Source organism: Canis lupus, chromosome 5 (assembly GCF_048164855.1).
Source record: "Canis lupus baileyi chromosome 5, mCanLup2.hap1, whole genome shotgun sequence".
Lineage (NCBI taxonomy): Eukaryota > Metazoa > Chordata > Mammalia > Carnivora > Canidae > Canis > Canis lupus.
Window position 1 is genome coordinate 56,990,732 of NC_132842.1, and position 19,282 is coordinate 57,010,013.

General features: G+C 44.2%; 1 long non-coding RNA gene across 2 annotated transcripts; it reads left to right on the forward strand.

The window, feature by feature from the left end:
* Positions 1-2,021: 2,021 nt before the first annotated feature.
* On the forward strand, positions 2,022-3,691 carry LOC140632995 (uncharacterized). 2 transcript variants are annotated; one of them, XR_012030628.1, is made up of 2 exons: positions 2,022-2,213; positions 3,401-3,691. It is a non-coding gene; the product is annotated as an uncharacterized lncRNA (long non-coding RNA). The 2 variants fall into 2 exon arrangements; XR_012030627.1 differs by lacking the exon at positions 2,022-2,213 and adding an exon at positions 2,489-2,736.
* Positions 3,692-19,282: the final 15,591 nt, after the last annotated feature.

Here is a 19,282-nt window from a genome sequence, read left to right on the forward strand (position 1 = left end):
AATATTTTTTTTAAAAAAACCCTGAAAAACAAAAAAAAACCCCAGTACTCCACATGTTGCCTCCATCCCATCAGGCCCTGCCCAGGCTGAAACCCTCGCCCCACTGTACCTGCAAACCAATTGCAAACCCGCAATCCAGCAGCTGTGTCTGCTTCCAGGAAGCCCCCGCTGACTGCCTCAGCCCCGCCAGGACTCTGCCTGGGCTCGGGGGCAGGTGCTGTCTCCCTGTCTCCCCGCGGGCTGTGGACCTCAGGCCTGTGGGGCTACCTGCTGCGACGACAAGCCCCGAGGTGAAGCATCCAAGGGGAGGACCCCCGTTTCTCCCACACAGCCGCGTGCTGCTCGCGGACCCCGACTGCATGCCCTCACCTGGCACCCTGGGCCGCCTTCCGCCCGCTGCCCAGCCCGGCCACTTCCACAGAGCCCGCAGCTGCAGCCCAGGCCCCACGCCCCAGTCGAGCCTTCTTTTACCCAAATCCATCAGCTGGCAAGGAGCGCACACCTGGCTCCGGGGACCCCGGGGACCAACGGGGGCTGTGACGGCGCCTGCCCCGGCCCTGGGCCTCAGCCTTCCTGCCCACGCTCCGGGCCACCAGCCCCGGCCTCTGCCCCCGCGGCTCCAGCCGCCGCCTCTAGAGCTTCAGGTGCCGCGGGGCCGCTGCAGGCCCAGGACAAGCACCAGCCAAGAGTGTGGGGAGGGGACTGCCAGCGCCGAGCTGCTGCACTAGCTACACTTACCCGCAAGGGACACGGAGAAGCAGCCCCAGGACACCGAGAGGCCAGCTGCCCCGGCTGCCTCCCGCTGTGAATTAGAATCTTTGAAAATGGGACAAAAGTATCAGCATTTTTTTTCTTTTTTTTGACTTTCCAAGTGCTCCCAACGTGCCAGCCAATGTGAGACCCAGTGACTCGGACCTGTGGTTCTCAGAGCTGGCTGCCAGTCAGAGTCACGCAGGCTCCTGCCAGGACCCCACCCCGAACCAGCAAAACCAGAGTTTCCAGGTGTGAAGCCTGGGTGGCTGCCTTCGTTCCCTTACCCCTTCCTTCCTGCCTTCCCTGCCCACCAGCTTTTCGGATTTTTCCAAAGTTCAACCAGTCTGGGGGATTACTAACCTGGACTTCAATGGACCCCTATTAAAACTGCCATTTTTGTTGCAGTTGATAAACCCTTTGGTTATTTTCTGGGGGCGAGGGGGTTAAAGATCCGTCTGAGAGAGAGAGTGCGTGTGTGAGTCGGGGGAGGGAGAGAACCGCAAGCAGACACGCTGAGCACACAGCCTTACTCCGGGATCCGGATCAGGATCGATGCCAAGGCCCACAAGACCACAACCCGAGCCGAAACCAAGGGTCAGACGCTTAACCTACTGAGCACTCAGGCATCCCTAAATCCCTTGTTGTGAACAAAGGAAATTGAGATAATTATTTTTATTTTTTTGAAACTAGAAAAGACTGATCCCGGGGCGGGTAGATGCAGGGGAACAAATTTATCTTCTGGCGGCGGGGGCGGGGGGGGGGGGGAACCCGTTAGCAACAGGACTGTGCCTTCTCCAAAAATCACCTTGGGTGGCACTTCCCAGAGCCCACCTGCTCCTGCAGCTCCAGCATCACTTGGGAGTGTGTTAGAGATGTACGTCCTCGGGGCCTAAATTCTGAGGGTGGGCTCTTGGGTCTGGGTCTCGCCAAGCCCGGCGGGTGATTTTTTTTTTTAAGATTTTTATTTATTTATTCCTGAGAGACACACACACAGAGAGGCAGAGACCCAGGCAGAGGGGGGAGCAGGCTCCCTGCAGGGAGCCTGATAAGGGACTCATCCAATCCCGGGTCCCCCGGGGTCACGCCCTGAGCCAAAGGCAGATGCTCAACTGCTGAGAATACATCAGGTGTCCCAGCCAGTGGGTGATTTTGAGGCACGTTAAGGTTTGAGGGCCACTAACCTGGAAGTGGCACTTCCGGTGGGGAAATTAAGATCTTGAGCTTCCATTTCCGATGTGGGTCATCTTTCTTTTGTTTTCCTGACACACCACACGGCCTCTCAAAAAGACAAGAGTAACAACTGGCAGTGCTGCCTGAAGGCCCGGACTCACCGCGCGTGTCTCCACGTGGGACGGTGCCGTCACGCCTCCACTCTGCCCCTGCTGCTTACCGGCCTTCGTCCCTGACCTCCGCACTCAGCCTCAACATGTGGTTTGTGACCTTAGTGTCGTGGCCTGCAGGTAAGCCCCCAACTCTGCTTCCCACCTGCATTTAGGAGCTGCCGCTGCGGTTTGATCAAAATGACTCAGGAGGCTGTTGGGCTCCTGTTTGCCTGCTGCTTCCGCTCCCCATTTCCTCACCAGATGGGGTCACATAATCCCCAAGTTTTATGCAAACTGCAGCACAGGGGCCTGTGCGGCCAGGGCGGTGAAGGGAAGCCCTGCTGGGCTGGACCCACCAATATTTTACGAGAAGTCACAGGCTTCCTCTCAGCCTGAAGAACAACAAAGAACAACAAAGTAGGAAGCAGCTCATTTTCTTTTTCCCCCCACAACCCTTTGTCGAGGGTTAGCAAGACCCTCCAGCGTGAGGCCGCGCGGTCTGCCCCGGGTGGAGCCAGGGCACGTGGGGATGTGAAGGGCCGCCAACAGTAAGCAGCCCCGTGATGGTTCTCGACACTGGAGGGCTCCACTGCTACTGAGCACGCACTAATTCTGGGATTTCAGAGACGTAATTTTACTTAATCCCAACAACATTGTAAAGGTAAGTAGTTTATTTATTTATTCCTGAGAGACACAGAGAGAGGGGCAGAGACACAGGCAGAGGGAGAAGCAGGGTCCCTGCGGGGAGCCTGACGCAGGACTCTATCCCAGGACCCTGGGGTCACGCCTTGGGCTGAAGGCAGATGCTCGACCACTGAGCCCCCCAGGCGTCCCAGGAAAGAGTGATTTCTGATGCCATCACAATCACCTTTACCTTCATAAATTCTTTTGTACTTATGCCTTTGAATGTTACAGAGCATCCCAAGAATCCACTCATTAGCCAGCACACGTTTATACTTTTAAAAATTGTATTTATTTTCAGCGTTGATATCAGGATGTGCAATGCGGTGGTAGAGACAAGCCAGGCCTGACAAGTCCGTGTGGCGCACGGAGTGAAGGCGCCCGTCCGGGCAGGTGGAGGAACAGTGAGAGCTCTGATCTTAGTTTGCTAGCTGTGGGGTTTCAGGAACACCGTGCAATCTCCCCGAATCTGTTCCCTTTGTGTTTGTATTTCTGCAAGTAGGAATAAGACTACTGCCTCTCTCTGTGTCTCTCATGAATAAATCTATAAAATCTTTTTTTTTTTAAATCTATAAAATCTTAAAAAAAAATGATCACTCTTTCCTAATCCTAATTCTTGGATCTGTTTCTCCTTGCTCTCCTAGCCCAACAAGGACTTTATCTACTCTCCAGCCGGGCCAGATAGGACCACAGCCATGTCCTTCAGGCACTATGCTCTCCACTGCTGATGACTGAACCCCCTTCCCTCGCTCGCCATCCTCCTTCCCACCTGTGTGGGAACAATCCACCCATTCAACACAGGACAGTGCCTGCTTCCCCACACCCTGCCAGGATTGAGCACTGTAGTCTTCGAAAGTTTTCATCATGAAAATAGGAAAAATAAAAACCTCATTTTAATTGGCAGGTTCTTAATTGCTGTAGAGGTTAAACATGTACATTCTTTTGTGGATTGCCTTTTCATTTCCTTTACCCAACTTCTTTTTTATTATTATTTTATTTATTTATTCATGAAAGAGAGAGAGAGAGGCAGAGACACAGGCAGAGGGAGACGCGGCTCCATGCAGGGAGCCTGACGCGGGACTCGATCCTGGGTCTCCAGGGTCACGCCCTGGCCGAAGGCAGCGCTAAACTGCTGAGCCACCCAGGCTGCCCTTTATGTTTAATTATATATAATTTTTACGTCTCACTTTTTACATTAAATCCATCTGAAACTTGTAAGGTACGCAAAAAGAATCAAGAGTCAACGCTCTCCTTCAAATAAATAGCCAGTTTGTTCTAACGCCATTATTGAATAATAGAGATCTTCTTCAACTTCCAATGACATTATGTCCCAGTTACAATTTCACCGTAGTTGAAAATATCCTAAATCAACACTAAACACACCTAACCTGTGGAACATCATCACTTAGACTAGCCTAGCCTACTTTAAACAAGCTAAGAACACTCACAATTAGCCTACAGTTGGGCAGAGCACCTAACACAAAGCCGGCTTTGTAATCAGGTGTGGAGTATCTCACATTATCTGTTAAATACTGAGAGTGAAAACCAGAATGGTTGTTGGTGTGTGAGCTGCTTACCCTTGAGGCCTGGGACCTGACTGGGAACCACAGTTCCCTGCTACTGCCCAGCACCAGAAGACAGTGCTGTACTGTGTATCACCAGCTGAGAAAAGACCATTATTTAAAATTCAAAGTACAGTTCCTTTCTTTTTTTTTTCAAAGTACAGTTTCTACTGAATGCTATTACTTTTGCACCTTCTAACGTGGAAAAAAAATCACTAAGTCACTCCATCACGCTCTCGGACCACATGTACATACTTTCCTCAACGATTTAAGGGATCATCTTTATTAAACACTAAATTTTCTTTCTGGACTCTCTAGTCTTTCCATTGATGTATTCTCTTTTTTAAAATATATTTTTAAATTTATTTATTTATTTATTTGAGAGAGAGCGCACGTGCAGGAGCTGCAGGGGAAGACAGGGATTGGGGGCGGGGGGCGGGTCTCAAGCTGACTCTGCGCTAAGCGAGGGGCCAGAGGCGGGGCTGGATTTCACAACCCTGAGATCATGACCTGAATTGAAACCAAGAGTCAGATGCTTAACGGACTGCGCCACCCAGGCACCCCTCCATTGATCTATTCTTGTGCCTGTAGGACATTGGTTTAATTTCTGTAACTTTATACTATGGTTTAATATCAAGTAGAGCTACTTCAAGCTTATGGCTCCATGTGTAGTGTGGAGTCCAACATGGGGCTTGAACTCACAACCCTGACATCAAGACCCGAGCTGAAATCAAGAGTCCAATGTTTAACCAACTTTGCCACCCAGGCGCCCTTCAATCTCTCATTAACACTAAAAAAAAAGTCTAGGCTACTATTAAAATTTTTTCCTCCAACTTACTCTTGGAAATATTTTGCCAAAGCCTGACTTTTTCACTTACTTTTCTAGAAGCTATTCTTTCCATTATTTAATAATCATTACCTGTGTCTACAGTTAACCTGGTTCTGTGGTAAGCGATGGCAATAAAAAAAAATTTTTTTAAAAATTGACAAAGTCCTTGCATTCAAGAGGCTTAAAATCACATGTAGGAAAATTAAAGCAAATGACTTGGGGTAAGAAATCATGATTTCTGCTGTGGGGGAGAACTGTAAGGGTAAAGTCCAAGAAGGCTTTGATACATCTATCTCCTGGGGGAAGCAGTGGAAATGCAAATAGCAAGGGATGGCCAGTGCTACACCACCAGGCCTCTTAAGGGGCCTGGGGAAGGGTCCACGCTTCCTATGCAACATTGGGATGCTAAGATTCCAAAGATATGTCTTGGGGGTCTTAAAAGTCTACATTCCATCTTAGCACTGTCCAGCGGGGTCTACATTTTCAGTTTCCCTACCCCATGCTAAAACTTCCTCCGGGATTACATCTTACAAACTGGCAGTGGTGAGGACGCCCACCTGTTATACAGCTCAAGCCAGCATAAGGCAGGGACCCTCTATGCACACTTTGCTCCCTGATATAAGGTACCAGCTTTATTAGAAATGAAATGTTGTAGCTTTCAAAGCATGATTTGCCTGTTTATATAATCCAGAATCCCCGATAGTCTTGTGAGGGGAGCAGAGGCCATCATTTCTACTTTAAAGATGTATAAATGGATGTTTTGCAAAGCTAGCACATTAAGTGATTTGTCCAAAGTGCCACGTGACAGAGCCAAGCCTATAAGCAAAGTTTCAGATTCCTAGGTCAGTTTTTTTTTAATATTTTTATTTATTTATTTGTTCAGAGAGAGAGAGAGAGAGAGAGAGAGACCCAGAGAGAGGCAGAGACACAGACAGAGAGAGAAGCAGGCTCCATGCAGGGAGCCCGACATGGGACTGGATCCGGGTCTCCAGGATCACACCCTGGGCTGAAGGCGGCGCTAAACCGCTAGCCACCAGGTCCCTAGGTCAGTTCTTTTGTAGTATGTCTGTGGCCTACTGGGTAAACCCAATCTGTGTGCTTAAGGAGGTTCTAGTAGCACTATCCCGAACTTCATTATACCTCCTCTCCTCTCTTCTTCACCCTCACCACTGTAAGGAAATGGGGGATCCCCTTCCTTTCTTTATACTTTTCCATCCAAAAAATGGGATTGGGGTGGAGAGGAAAGAGGGCTAGGACAACACTGGGGTGAAGATCTAGATGGAAGCCAAAGAAGAGGGGAAATGAGCCTCTGTGGGACAAGGTTCAAGGAGTTGTAGCTGCCAGAGTCTCCTGCTAATTTACCTCCCAAGGCTCCCTGGCTAAATCCCCAGTCATTCCAACCCACTTCCTTTTTCACTGTCACATTGGTAGCTTCTGAACTTCCGAATCTCTCTCCTTCTCTGGGCAACTGACGGACAGAATTCAGACTTAGCTTTTTACCTCTGCAGATGTACCTTTTAAAAACACATATACATGGGATGCCCAGGTGGCTCAGTGGTTGAGGGTCTGCCTTCGGCTCAGGGTGTGATCCCAGAGAACCGGGATCAAGTCCCATATCAGGCCCCTGCATGGAGCCTGCTTCTCCCTCTGTGTATTTCTCTGCCTCTCTCTCTCCATGTCTCTCATGAATAAATAAATAATTATTTAAAAAAAAGAAAAAGAAAAAAACACACGTGTTCTTTTTGGTTTTGTCTTTATTTGTTTATGTAAAGGGTCTGTACTCTTACTAGCAATAGAGAAAGTGGTTGGGACTGAAAAGGCAAAAAGTCTTCACTCTTAGTGCCCCTCATGCTATTTCATAGAGATACTACAAAGGAAAGACATTTCCTCCATCCCCAGTTTTCCTGTAAACCAGCTGGCTCAGTCCATAGAGCATGTGCCTCTTGATCCTGAGGTCCTGAGTTCAAGCCCCACATAAAGCTTATTTAAAAAAAAAAAAAAGAGGGTGGGGGCACCTGGGTGGCTCATTTGGTTAAGTATCCAACTCTTGTTTTCAGCTCAAGTCATGGCCTTATGATGTGAGATCCAGCCCTGTGTCAGGTTCTGTGCTGGGTATGGAGCCTGCTTGAGATTCCCTATCTCTCTATCCCTCTGCCCTCCCCCCACTCTTTCTATCTCTCCCTTTCTAAACAGAAGAAAGAAAGAAGAAAGAAAGAAAGAAAGAAAGAAAGAAAGAAAGAAAGAAAGAAAGAAAGAAAGAAAGAAAGAATAACTGGGACAGAAGAAGATTAATCTGCAGCCCTTGCATCGGGGCATTTCACTACTGCAGCTGAGACTTACAGAGAGGAGGACTTTGGGGTTAACGCGGGGGGGTGGGGTGGAATGGGCCGGATGCTGCCAAGACTAACACTAGGGATGGGTGGGAGCTGACAACAGCTGTGGGGGAGCATCCTCCCCTACCTCAGCCTCCAGACCTCACCCTAGACCAGCTGGAAGGAGTGGGAAGACAGAGGAGGTGGGGGATCTGGGCCAAGGAAGGGGAAGGAAAGAAGGGGAATTTTCAGTCAAGCAATTGGGAGACAATTCCTAGGTCCCAGGAGGGAGGGCTTGTCCTCTGGTGCATGTGTGTGTGTTGGGTGCGGGGCAGCGGGGGGGGAGGGGGCAGGGGGACGGTTAAGTGACCTAGGTAACTAAGCAAAGCCAGACTCCACAAGGCCACTGCTAAGCCTGCCTCCGTGAGTGCTGTGTGTCCCGTCTGCGGCTCGATGCCGGGGAGGCACTCATAGATGTTTCATGCTGAAGCGCGCATAGCTTGTACATAAAAATTCCATATGCCAATTGACTGGACTACATGAATACATCTGTCAAAAACAGGTCTCTTAGGCACAATTTAGGACATTCCAAAGCAGCTTTATAACTGTTTCAACCTCCAAATGGTATGAATTAACACTCATAAGCCACGTCTATTCTCTGTCAGTAGGATTGGGCTAAACATCCAAATAATTCAAGTCTAAAACACTCCGTTGCCTTCATTATAGGGAGTATCAGTAGAAAGGTCTTTTCTTTTCCCCCCCAAAATTATACTGTTGATGGACTCAGTGTTTGATGTCACATTGTTAACATATGGGAATATGGCCATAATGATAAAATATTATGGGCTTGAAAAGAACCATATTTTTGCATTTCTACACGATTGTTATTCCAATAATATCTATAATTTCCAGTGTACACTGACACCAGTAAGTGATGAGATCTCAGGTGCAAGTATATTTTTTTTAAGAAGTCAATAAAAAAAATAATTATATAAGAGTTCCTGAGATGGCCCTTTTGATCTTCAATTCTCTCCATTCTCTCCTTACAACGGGAGATGCACAAAGGAGGGACGCAGCCTCCCTTTAGGACAAAGCTTAGATGTAAACTTCACGTGCTCAGTCTCAGTACTACGCATATGCACTCTAGGGACTCGGGGCACCTGGGGGCTCAGCAGTTGAGCAGCTGCCTTCAGTTTAGGTCATGACCCCGGGGTCCCGGGATCAAGTCCCACATTGGGTTCCCCTGCAGGGAGCCTGCTTCTCCCTCTGCCTGGGTCTCTGCCTCTCTCTCTCTCTCTTATGAATAAACGATGTCTTTAAAAATAGATAAATAAACAAACCAACAAACAAAAGCCATCTTCTCATATCACACAAAAGTTAAATACTTAGGAAATCTAATTTTCTTCAATTGTTTCTCTTTTGCTGAAAAAGCTACGATTTTGAATGAAGTATTATATACTTCTGAAATGGCTACTGTGTATATATAATTTGATACATTACAGTATATAAGTAAATAAACTGTATTAAAAATTAATCAGCAGGGGCATGTGGGTGGCTCAGTCAGCTGAGTGCCTTCCGCTCCAGGCACGGTCCCGAGGTCCTGGGATTGGGGAGCCTGCTTCTCCGTCTCCTCCCTGTTCATGTTCTCTCAGTCTCTCTCTCTCAAATGGATAAAATCTTTTAAAAAAAAGTTACTCAGCAAATACAGTTATAAAGTTAAATAGTAATAGCTTGGATTTTTAAGATTTTATTTGTAAGTAATTTCTACACCCAACATGGGGCTCAAACTCACAACCCCAATATCAACCCCGCATGCTCTGTTGACCAAGACAGCCACGTGTCCCTGATTTTCAAGTTTACTGATATTTTGACTTAAAATTTTATTTTGTGATAATTAACCCTGCATTAGATAAAAAGAGTAAACTTTATACCTGTTCTTATGTATAAAGCACAGACACACATATAGTAAATGGCCATATACAGCACATCTGTGGGATTAAAATCTGATGGGCAGGTGATTAGGGCAAAAACATGTCCAAAAAGACTCTTGAGTGTAATGATACCTTTTTTTTTTTTGAATGATTTTTTTTTTTTTTAAGTTAAGAAACTCTGAACTAAAGCCATCTAAGTTTTTTGGCAGGAAAATATTTTGCTGTTAGTTTGCCAGGATGAATCTCAACCAAAACTTGAAATAAGAATGGGTTTATGCATATTCTTTTCTTATCCTCATGTCCCCTTCCTTGTTTTTTCTCCTTCCACCCCAGGTGGTTGCATATCCTCTAGTCACAGAATGACTCTTTTCCTTTTGAGGCCAGGATCCCATTCCCTGGCTTCAGTGGTGGCAGGTGGTCCAGGCCTGTCCACCCGTGGACATGTCACTTGACTCCAACCAATCACAGTTAATCCTGGGACTTTTGCTGGAACTCAGAACAGACCCTTTTCTGTAGGAGTTACATTTGCCAGGCTGTGAGCCTGGAGCTGCTCAAGTCCCTCTGCCATAACCCGGGGCAAGACTAGCAGACAGTAAAAGCAATCTAGTGGAGAGCAAAGGGAGAGAACCAAAGGATGGAGGCAGTGCTCAGTGGTAACACCGAGAACCTAGATCCAGCCATGCCTGAAGCTATCAGAACCCCTGGTGTTCTCTGGTGTCTGCTGTGGCTAACGTCAAACAGAGCCCTGCCTCTGTCACCAGCAAGCAGAAGGGGGATGTCACTTCAGACACCAACACTGCCCAGTTCGCTAATTCCAAGACTCTCCGCCCAGAGTCCAGGAACCCCTCTTTGGTTCTTCATCCAAATCAGCATTTCCCATCTGCGGTCTTAACCCCATCACCTACCCCTACTTAAAACTCTACTTTCAGGGAGACTGTTAACAGTTCTCACCGGGTATGGTTCTGAATGGAAGACACTAATCTTTTTTTTTTTTTTAAGATTTTATTTATTTATTCATGAGAGACACGGGGGGGGGGGCAGAGACACAGGCAGAGGGAGAAGCAGGCTCCATTCAGGGAGCCCGACGTAGAACTTGATCCCGGGACTCCAGGATCACACCCTGGGCTGAAGGCGGCACACCCAGGGATCCCCGGGAGACATTAATCTTACAGCAGTATTTCTGGGGTCACTTTTAATTTCTTGGTTAAATTGTGAATTACTCTTTATTTGAAAGAATGTGCTTTATTTCCTTTTTGTGGACACAATGTTTGCCTATATGTAAATATATATATACATTATGTGACAGCCTATCATCAGCTCACTTATCATTAAATATGTACCATTAAGGAGTTATATATATATACTGAAAGGCAACAAACATGAATCTATATTCATGAAATTTTACTCTGACCTCCATGAAAAAATGTCTACTGTTCATTCATAACAGATAAACAGAAGGTGAAACTGTTTTGGTAATTTTATTATAAAGTGTGTAAATACAAATTTTAAAAAAATGAACTACAGGGGCATCTGGGGGTGCTCAGAGGTTGAGTGTCTGCCTTTGGCTCAGGGCATGACCCCGGGGTCCTGGGATCGAGTCCCACACCAGGCTCCCTGCAGGGAGCCTGCTTCTCCCTCTGCCTGGGTCTCTGCCTCTCTTTGTGTCTCTCATGAATAAATATTAAAATATTTTTTAAAAACTGAACTACAGTATACTAGACAATATGTTTTTGAATTTGCAAGGTTCTAAGTAGTGCATTCACTAGCAACTAAAGTTGTTCAGTATTCCTCATAACTATCCTCAATAATTTGAAATTTAGTAATTTTTTGATTTTCAACAACTCCATTCCCAAAAGCTTTCTCTGGAAGGAAGGAAGGAAGGAAGGAAGGAAGGAAGGAAGGAAGGAAGGAAGGAAGTCAGGAAGTCAGGCAAAGAAATTTGGAAGTAAAAGACTACTTCTTTAATTCTGTAGATGCACAATCAGTTAACACTGTTCATTTTTCTGAGGACACAAAAAAATTGAACAGCAGACCAACTAATGGGAGGTGAGTCACAGCCTGGAGTGTGTCATTTTGTCAGCATCAGTAACTGATAGTCAAAAATAGGATCATTTAAAGAGATTCAGTTCACTAGGAAGATTTAGGTTCAGATACATTACACTTGAGGACACCCAAATCGATTCTGAAGGCATCTGAACATACAGAACTGGGAATAAGAGGCCAGGGTTTGTGGTACAAATCCAAAAGTCAGCAAAAACTCAAATGAGCAGGCTCAGAAAATGGCTGAACTCTTTGGATCAAATGGAGAGAAAAGGAGAGGATCCCATAGAAAGTCTAAGGACAAGGAAAGGAGGATGGCCTGAAATGATATTGGAAAAAATGAGGCAGGCCAGCATCAGGAAAAAAAACAAACCAAAAAAACAACCAAGAGCAAAGGGTCTTACTGTGAATACCTATATCAACACAGCTATTGAGAAGGTGGGAAAGAAAGTCTTATAATTCAGGTTTTGCTATCTAGGCAACAGGGCAATCTTTCCTTACGTTATATGTTACATGTTAAATCATCCAGGGGATAGGGCTTTGTTTTGATCCCAGTTAATAGAAGACAGATGTCTGGCATCTGGTTCTATGACGAGAAATGGCCACTTTTAGAGCAGCTGGCAGGCATGCTTGGCCCAATGTCTGTGGGGGAACAGTGACTTGACAACAGTTGTACATCTAGATTTCGAGGGAGTGGGCAGTAGTATGAAATACTTCACCCAAATTATATGGTAGAAAGGTTTTGTTTTATTTTTTGGTTTTGATTTTTTTAAAGATTTATTTATTTGAGACCGAGAAAAAGAGAGAGAGCTGTGGGGTGGGTCTGGGGTCAGCTTGCAGCTCAGCACAAGCCTCAATCTCAGGACCCCAAGATCACAACCTGAGCCAAAACCAAGGTCAGACGCTCAACCAGCTGTGCCACCCAGGGGCCCCTAAAGATTTTATTTTTAAGTAATCTCTACATCCAATACAGGGCTCAAACTTATGGCCCCGACACCAATAGTCTCATGCTTTACCAACTGAGCCAGCTAAGCGCCCCTTTTTGACTTCTATTGGTATATATTTTTGGTACCTATTATCAGAGGGCAGTAATTTTGTTATATTCCAAATGTCTTATAAAATTTTAGCATGGATTACCTCTATGACTAATAGTCTGTAGAACTGTCACACTTGAGACATTTGGTTCAATTGTAAGCGATAGCTATTAGAGAAATGAGGCTATCAATCTCACTTCTGAAACAGAAGTCTGCACCAACCTTATGAATAGACAAGTCCATCAAGAACAGCTCTGGATTATCTTTAGCCAAACCTGTGTGTGAATTCCCTCTACTTACCCTCCCCAGCCTGGCCCCCTTCACTAGTCTCTTCACCTCACTCTGGCATTATTTTATGTGGCTTTTTCCAAGTTTAATTTTCTCTTGTTTAACATATTCATGACACCCTCAGTCACCAGATAGTCAAATGCAAGGTCCTTAGCATTGCTCCCAGGGTCCCTCATACTTGCTGGGGTGTATTTGGTTTTGTTTTTTGTTTTTTACTGCTCCAGGCAATGGAAGCAATGGAAGGAAAACTCCAGGCAAAGGAAGTGCCTATTTGACGTGCCTCTTGGGCACAGGTGTTGATGTGGCCCTTTCTCTTGCGGCAGGTAACAGTGCAGGGTTGCAGGCGAGCAGAACACTTGCGGCAGATCTTGCCCCTTATCTCCATGCCAAGCTTCAAAACTTCAGTCATTTGTATACCTTCTTCATGATTTTTGGCATACTCAAGTACCAAATGAACTAGCTACTTAGTATTTCTTTATATAGGTCAATTTTAACTACTCAAATAGAGTATCTTAGAAAGAAAACTGAATTTCTAACAAAAATAGCAAGTTAGGGACGCTTGGGTGGCTCAGTGGTTGAGCGTCTGTCTGCCTTCGGCTCAGGGCATGGTCCCAGGGTCCTGGGATCGAGTCCCACATCGGACTCCCTGCATGGAGGCTGCTTCTCCCTCTACGTCTCTGCCTCTCTCTTTGTGTCTCTCATGAATAAATAAATAAAATCTTTAAAAATATAGTAAGTTGGTTTCAACTGCCATATAATGAAGAGAATTGTTGTTTAATTCTACCTAGATGATCCTGCCAATTGAAACTCTAAGACTAAGGCTACTTTCTTAATTTTACGTTTTATTTTTCTTGAGGTCCAGAACCCCAAGATCATGACCTGAGCTGAAATTAAGAATTAGTCGCTCAACATTCTGAGCCACCCAGGCTTCCCTGAAAAGACTACTTCTAATGGAAATATGAAGCCACAGTTCTGTTTTAGTCAGTACAATCAATATACAAAATCACTTGCTCCTCATTTGTTTGAATGAAGAATGAAGGACAATCTAAAAATTAGCTGCAATACTTAAAAGCACAAATAATCATTATAATTTAACACAGATTTAATGCTAATGTCAGTCTCTTCATGTGGTCAGCAGATCTGAGCTCAAAACAGACTATATGCTGACAGAAAATGAGGGAGAGTAACACTTAAATTTTCAATTCTGTAAAATTACAGGAGGTTGAAAAATATTACTCTTTACCACCTGATTTATATTTTATAGCAAAAAATATTACTGGAACAGAATAGAGATCCCAGAAATAAACCTACAATTAATTGGTCAATTAATCTAAGACAAAAGAGGCAAGAATATACAATGGAGAAAAGATAGTCTTTTCAATAAATGGTGCTGGGAAAACTGGAAAGCTTTATGTAAAAGAATGAAACTGGCCTACTTTCTATTACCAAATCCAAAATCAAGCTCAAAATTGATTAAATACCTAATCATGAGACTTGAAACTATAAAAGATCCTAGAGAGAACAGAGGCAGTAATTTCTCTGAAATCAGCCATATCAACACTTTTCTAAATATGTCTCCTGAGGCAAGGGAAACAAAAGCAAAAATAAACTATTGGAACTACACAAAAATAAAAAACTTTTCTACTGCAGGGGAAATCATCAATAAAACAAAAAGACAACCCATACTGAATGGGAGAGGGTATATAAGGGGTTAGTATCCAAAATAAATAAAGAACTTATATAAGTGAACATCAAAAAAAACCCCAAACAACCCAATGAAAAAATGGGCAGAGGACCTGAGTAGACATTTTCCAAAAGAAAATATACAGATGGCCCACAGACACACATGAAAAGACGGTCAACATCACTCATCATCAAGGAAATGCAAATGAGAATCATAATATCCCTTCATACTGGTCAAAATGGGAAAAAATCAGAAAGAGGGCAGCCCGGGTGGCTCAGGGCATTTAGCGCCGCCTTCAGTCTGGGGCGTGACCCTGGAGACCCGGGATCGAGTCCCACGTCGGGCTCCCTGCATGGAGCCTGCTTCTCCCGCTGCCCGTGTCTCTGCCTCTCTCTCTCTCTTTCTGTGTGTCTCTAATGAATAAATAAATTAAATCTTTAAAAAAAATCAGAAAGAGGAGAAAGAACAAGTGTTGGCGAGGATGTGGAGGAAAAACGAGCCTTGTGCACTGTTGGTGGGAAAGCAGACTGGTAAAGCCACTATGGAAAATAGTGTGGAGGGTCCTCAGAAAATTAAAAATAGAACTGCCATATGATCCAATAATTCCACTATTTCCACTACTGGGTATTTACACAGGGAAAACAAAAACACCAACTTGAAAAGAAAGGCACCCCTATGTTTACTGCAGTATAATTTACTTTTTTAAAGATTTTATTTATTCATTTGAGAGACAAAGCGCACAAGCAGGGGGAGGGATAGAGGGAGATGGAGAAGCAAACTCCCTGCTGAACACGGAGCCCCATGTGGGGGCTCGATCCCAAGACCCTGAGATCATGACCTGAGCTGAAGACAGACGCTTAACAAACTGAGCCACCCAGATGCCCCTGCCCCCTGCATAATTTATAATAGCCAAGACACACATGTAACCTAAGGGTCCAAGTGTCCATTAATAGACAAAGAGATAAGAAATGTGGTGTATGTGTATATATATATATATATATATATATATCTGTACATACAGAATAGAATATTACTCAGCTATAAAGAGTATGAAATTGTGCCTTTTGAGACAACATGGGGGACGCCTGAGGGGCTCAGCGGTTGAGCATCTGCCTCTGGCTCAGGTCGTGACCCCGGGGGTCCTGGGATCGAGTTCCGCATCGGGCTCCTCGTGGGGAACCTGCTTCTCCCTCGGCCTGTGTCTCTGTGTCTCTCATGAATAAACAAACTAAAAACCTTAAAAAAAAAAAAGAGAGAGACAACATGGATGGACCTAGAAGTTATGATACTAAGTGTAGTCAGACTGAGGAAGACAAATACCATATGATTTCCCTCATAAATGGAATCTTTAAGAAAACGAATAAACAGTGGCGCCTGGGTGGTTCAGTCACCTGGGTGGGCATCTGACTCTTGGTTTTAGCTTCGGTCAGAATCTCAGAGTGGTCAGATCAAGCCTCGTGTGAGGCTCCAGCCTAGGATGCAGTCTGTCTGTGTCCCTCCCTCTGCTCCCCCCCACCCCAGACTCTCTCATAAATAAAAATAAAATATTTGTAAAATTGAATAAACAAAAAGCAGAATCAGAACTATAAATACGGAGAACAACATGATGACTGCCAGAGGGGAGTGTGGGTGGGATTTGGGCAAAATGGGAGAAGGGGAGAAAGAGATGAGGCCTCCAGGTCTGGAATGATTACGTCGTGGGAACAAAAGACAGAGCACAAGGAATAGGGCCAATGACACCGTGACAGCGATGTAAGGGACGGATGGTAGTTATCCTCGTGATGAACTGAGCATGACGTATGAATGGTCAAACCACTAAGTTGTATACCTGAGACTAAGGTAGCACTGCATGTCAACTCTACTCAGATAAAGATAACAGTGAAATAACTAAAAAGAAAAACCTGAGACACAAAAAGGTTGAGGCAAAAAATATATATATGTATTATCCCGTAGGTACAACTCAATAATTAAAGAGTGATTAGGAAAGCAGATACCAGAGCCTAGACCTTGGTGCTAGCTTAGATTTTGATTTTGAGGGGTGCCTGGGTGGCTCAGTCAGTTAAGCATCTGCCTTCCGCTCAGGTCATGATCCTGGGGTCCTGGGATCAAACCCTGCATTGGGCTCTCTGCTCGGCGGGGAGCCTGCTTCTCCCTCTCCCTCTGCCCTCCCCCCTGCTCATGCCCCTGCCCCCACTCTCACTCAAATAAATAAATAAAATCTTTAAAAAAAGAAAAAAGATGTTATTTTGGGGTCTCTGGCTGGCTCAGTCAGTAGAGCATGTGACTCGACCTCAGGGTTGTGAGTTCAAGCCCCATGTTGGGTGGAGAGATTACTTAAAAATAAAATCTTAAAAGAATAATAAAAAATTTAAGGGATGTTATTTTTGCAAATTAATGAAAATAAAACCCTTCACAGTAGAAGACCCTGGGGGGTCGCTTGGGTGGCTCAGTTGGCTAAGCATCTGCCTTCAGCTCAGGTCAAGATCTCACGGTCCTGGGATTGAGCATCAAGTTCGGCTCCCTGCTAAGCAGGGAGTTTGCTTCTCCCTCTTCCTCTGCGCCTCCACCCCACTCATGAGGTCTCAGGTAAATAAATAAAATCTAAAACAAAACAAAACAAAACAAAACAGTAGAGGATCTGTGAAAGCTAAAATAAGTATAGATGCCCCACCTACCACTCATATACTTTATCAGGTTTAGTTGAACCCTCTAGATGTAATGATCCACTTTATACTTCTAACTTACATTAAAAAAATCTTTTTGCAGAGTGAACTCAAGCATGTGTTCTTGCTTCAAAACTTTTCTTTCTGGTCTTTTATCACGGGTCTTTCTAGAATCCATGTGAGAAAGAACAAAAATGAAAACAAAACAGAAACACCTTGACTTCTACTTGGCTTCACAACCAAAAATTAAAGCCAGATCACAGAGTTAAATGTGGAAGTTAAAACTGTAAGAAATAATGGAGAATATCTTCATGGACTAGATACAAATTTCTTAAACAGAAAGAAAAAAGTACTAACTATAATATTGTATCTTTTTTCTTAACCAAATTCTCAGCTTCTCAAGGCATTAAAATACTGAGGCACTACTTTATCCTATAATATGTAGGAAATGTTTTCTAATTTACAATACCAATGTTGCAACTAATAAGTCTACTGAGTGAGGTTTACATTTTTTTCCAGTTCCTTTTTCCTTTGGATATATTCCATTAAGATTGGACAGTCTGCATAAGGCATTCAAAAATAATCTGAAATAGCTCTCTTCTCTATATAGCTATTTTCACCATTTGATATAGTTAGGTTCTTCTGCTTCAGTTTATTGTCAATTTTAGAATTTTAGGGTTTGCTCTTCTTTTTACTCTGATTACATGTTCCAATATATAGAAGATTCGAAAGTCAAAACTAACTGAAAAGGTATACTCTGAGAAATCTTGCTTCCACTCCTATCCCTTCTACTTTTCCATTTTATTTCTGCTCACATCATGTAGGTGTTTCTGTTTTAAGTGTCTGGTTTCTTATTCTTTTTTGCAAAAAAAAAAACCAAACACATTCATAGTTTTCTTTTAAAGGTACCATCTTCTGGGGCACCTGGAAGGCTCAGTGGTTGGGCGTCTGCCTTCAGCTCAGGGCGTGACCCCGGGGTCCTAGGATCGAGTCCCACATTGGGCTCCCCGTAGGGAGCTGCTTCTCCCTCTGCCTCTCTGTGTTTCTTATGAACAAATAAATAAAATCTTTTTAAAAAATAAAGAAATAAAGTACCATCTTCTATATGCTTGGCTTCATTGCAGAGTACTCTAATGGTTTGCAGAATATTTACAATTTAATTTTTAAACTATTTTTAATTGATACTCAGAACAGTTATATAAGCATTAGCCATCACTAGCACACTGTTATCTTCAGTCCATGCAAGGCCCTCCCCTTTTTCTTCTTCCCTGATCTTCATTCCCATTTTCCTCCCCGCAAAGGCACACACACACTTGTGTTTTTTTTCCCATACCAACAATCAATTCTCCAGATACCAACTGGGTGTCTAATAATTCAATTCAATGAGGACATCATCTTCCTGGAGTTGACCTTAGATGCCATCAGTTACAGGAGCACAGTCCTGTAAGACTGTCTCCACTTCAGATGCCAGTCATATATCCCAGGCCACCCTTACCAACTGGCTATAAATTGAGGGTTCCCATGACCCTTCCCCAGGTTTAGGAACTTGGTAATGGCTCACAGAACCCAGGTAATACATATGCTTGTCGGCTTATTACAAGGTTACTCAGGAGCACCCAAAGAGATGCATGGGGCCTGACATGGAGGAAGGGGGATTTTGGAATGTGTAAGCCCTCTTTTGGCTGTGTTACCCTCCCAGCACCTTGATATAATCACCAACGTCAAAGTTCTCCAAGCTCTGTTGTTTAGGAGTCCCTCTGTAGGTTTCATTACGTAATGATTAGATAATGATTAAATTATTGGCCACTGGTGATTGAACTTAACTTCTAGGTCCTCTCCACTCCCTAGAAGTTTAGGGGTGGAACTGAAAGTTCCAATCCTCAACCCGCTAATCATGCCTTGGTCTTTCTGACAATCTCCCCCATCCTGAAGTTCTTCTAGTGGTCCCCAGCACATGAGTCATCTCATTAGGATACAAAAGACACTCTTGCCACTTCAAGGGTTTAGGAGCTATGGTCCAAAAATCTGGGACAAAGACCAAATATTTATTTCCCATTATATTACACCTCTGTAATGTTGAAATATGATCTCAAGTATGAATATATCTTTGTATTATATCTTACATTGTTCTGTGTTGCTTTTTAAAAAACTTATGAAGTATAGCAAATACAGAAAACTGCAAA